Source organism: Carlito syrichta, unplaced genomic scaffold (genome assembly GCF_000164805.1).
Source record: "Carlito syrichta isolate Samal-C Ts95f unplaced genomic scaffold, Tarsius_syrichta-2.0.1 Scaffold6083, whole genome shotgun sequence".
Classification (NCBI taxonomy): domain Eukaryota; kingdom Metazoa; phylum Chordata; class Mammalia; order Primates; family Tarsiidae; genus Carlito; species Carlito syrichta.
Genome location: NW_006950179.1, coordinates 1 through 3,195, shown reverse-complemented (window position 1 = coordinate 3,195; position 3,195 = coordinate 1). Strand labels below are relative to the sequence as shown.

Sequence of the window (3,195 nt, the reverse complement as noted above, 5' to 3'; positions counted from 1 at the left end):
CCTGTGAAGTTAAATATTTGGGGAACCCCCCCAACGCCTGGCATTTATTTATAAATAATTGTTTATTCTTACATGTTTAAACTTTAGTCACTTTCAAAATACTCTTCATATGATGCAATCAATACACCTATCAAGATGCTTTTTTCACTGCTCAAAACAGTTTCTGAACTCATTAGTTTTGATGCTTTTTAGTGCTTCTGCCATTTGTTGTTTTATCTCTTCCATGTTGGCAAAATGTTCCCTTTTGAGGATTTTTTAAATCCAGGGAGGCACAAAAAGTTCCAGACAATATCAGGTGAATAGGGAGGGTGGGGCATGTGTGTCATGCTTTTTTTGATCAAAAACTGCTGAACATTCAGTGTAGTATGGGCAGGTGCGCTCATAAATTACCCATCACAAAATGGGCAAATATGTTGAAAAGATCTCCAAAAGAAATTTACTGAAGACTGACAGCCTCTCATGACAATGCTGTCTGATACAGTGATGCTGATGGGTTCCTAGAACACTTATCTGGGGGGCGGGGGAAGCCTGTACTACAAGGGGTCCATCCTTCAAAAAATAATTCTCTTTTTGGGGGGGGTTCTTCCCTTGTATACTTACCATTAGACAAAGCAGTCCTAACTAACTCCTTGGCATTTGCTTAAGGGAAATGAAAACACATGCCTACACAAAGACCTGTATAAGTCTATCAGTTTTTGAGTAGATAAACAAATTGTGGTACATCTGTATAATGGAATACTACTTAGTTGTGAAAAGGAACAAACTACTGATACAGCAACATGGGTGAATCTTAAAGGCATTATGATGTGATGAAGTAGGAAAAAAAAGACTGCATATTGTATGATTCCACTTACATAACATGGTAGGACAGACAAAACTGTAGGGCAAGACAACAGATGAGTTGTTTGCAGTGCTGGGTGAAGGAGGAAGGAATTGACCACAAAGGACACGGGGAACTTTTGGGTGTGGTGAAAGTGTTCTATATTGTGACTGTGGTAGGAGTTAACATGATTGTGTAACGTTTGCCAAAACTTACAGAGCTGTACACCTAAAATGGATAAATCTTTCTATATTGTTATTTTCTAGCTATACTCAAGTAGTGTTAAAAAATAACATGCTAATTTTCTTCTTTTGCAGAGTATTGCACTCTACATACTTGGTGATGAGAGCTCTGTTTTTGATGAAGTTTCACAATATTTATCCAGAATAACTATAGGTAAGATGGTATAACATTAGACCCTTCAAAATAAATTTTTACCAATGTCAAAACCATAATTGAAATTAAAAACTTAAAATTTAAAAAAATATTTCCTTTAGAGGCCATGTCTTCTCTCTAGTACTGTTCTAGTCTACAGTTCACAACTGACTCTCAGATACCAGGATTACTTAAAATCTAACAAATCTTATATTTTCGGTGTGCCTAAAAAGGACTTTTTTAGCTTCAAGGAAATTATTATACAATTGAGACTTTGAATCGCACGGGTCACTTTATGTGAATTTTTTCCAACCAAATGCATATTGAAAATACTTTAGTCTCAGGATGTGAAACCGTCTAGCAGGTTCCACAGGGCCAGCTGTGGGATTTGAGCATGCATGGATTTGGTTAGAAATATGTGGGAAGTCCTGGAACCAATCCCCCATGTATACTGAAGGACAGCTGCACCTTCCAGCCTGCCACAGTTCTGTTTATTGATTTTTAGGAGTTACTTGTTAATTAATTCCTATTTCCAAATGTCTTCTACATGTTGTGTATTTTCTTTACCAGGATGCTTATCAAAATAAAGTTTCATTTTGTTTCCTTTTAGCCCCCCAGAAGTCACAAGCAGAGCAAGAGGAAAATAGGTGACTTCTATTCATATTGTGATTTTATATTGAAAATTTAGAGCAATTACGTTTTACTGTTCTATTTAATAAATTTGTATTTTATTCTTGTATAGGTTTAGTTTTAGGCATTCTGCATCAGTTTCTAGCCTAGCTGAAAGATTGGTTGTCTGGATGGCTAATGTCGGTAAGAGCTTCTTTGTTAACTCTTTGTTAGGCCCTGTTTTCTCTGGACTAGCTAGAACTGGGAGGCATGAGGAGAGAGGGGCTCTGGCTTTAGGAACGGCCTCAAAAGGTTGAAATTATGATTTATCAAGCTGTATTTCCTTTTTCTCACAATCACACAACTAATAATACAATAATATTTGGGATACCAGCATATTTATTACTCCTCATTGTGTAAGAAATCTTTGTTATTCACCTCAGACCAGTCAAGACGGTGGCTATGTAAACTGGTCTTAGAACAGAGAACTCTAATCACTACATATTCAAACCTGAAGTCATTGTGGTACTCAGATATCAGAAATAGTATTTCTGACAAAGTCTAAAGGCAACTGTATAAACATTTCAGTGTATGCTTTTGAAGGATAAAGGCCAGGGATTTTAGGCACCAAGATGGGCATTCATCTGGGAAGGGGAAAATGGAGGAAAAGTCCTCTGTATTCCCTATCCTCAAAACCTGTGCTCCTAGGTTTTAAATTAAGTAGAGTGCTAAAGAATTTTTTTTCACAAATAACTGCAAAAAATAAAAATTACTGATATTAAGATATGACTAAAAAATGAGGATGACATATAAAATACAATGTTAAAAAGTAATGCTTTAATGAATTACAGGATGTTTCTGAATTCTGAATAAAGTATGTTCCAAATGGAGTTCTTCACAATTCCTGTTTGTATGCCACTATGAAAATGGCAGTAACTGTCATATAGTGTACATACAGAATACCTGTGTCTCCCAATGAGTTCTGTCCATTTGTAGATCACATAATATTGAATATGTTATTCCCATATCAGGAAACATTTTTTTGCCTCAGTAGTTAATCTTTTTATATTATAAAAAATGCATAATACTGTAAAATGTAGCAAATCACTACAGGAAAATAAATCTTAATGAACTTGAGGATTTAAAAGAAATTTAAATATGTAATATGTTATACATACAGAAGAATGTAAAAAATTCTTATGCTTAGTTTAGAGAATGGTATTAAGGTGAATGTTGATATACTAGTTACCCACCCTTAGAAACAAAACATTACCAGCATAGTAGAAAGCCTCTGTGTATTAGCTCTTGGTGGTCGCCTCCTCCCGCACACCTCACTGCTCTAGGTAACCACTACCCTACCTACATTTTGTATTACCATCACCCTGTTTTTC

At 35.6% G+C, this 3,195-nt stretch overlaps 1 long non-coding RNA gene across 1 annotated transcript; it reads left to right on the top strand.

Moving 5' to 3' along the window:
- Positions 1-1,136: 1,136 nt before the first annotated feature.
- LOC103250870 lies at positions 1,137-2,009 on the top strand. The gene is made up of 3 exons (XR_503687.1): positions 1,137-1,216; positions 1,806-1,842; positions 1,938-2,009. It is a non-coding gene; the product is annotated as an uncharacterized LOC103250870 (long non-coding RNA).
- The last annotated feature ends 1,186 nt before the right edge of the window (positions 2,010-3,195 follow it).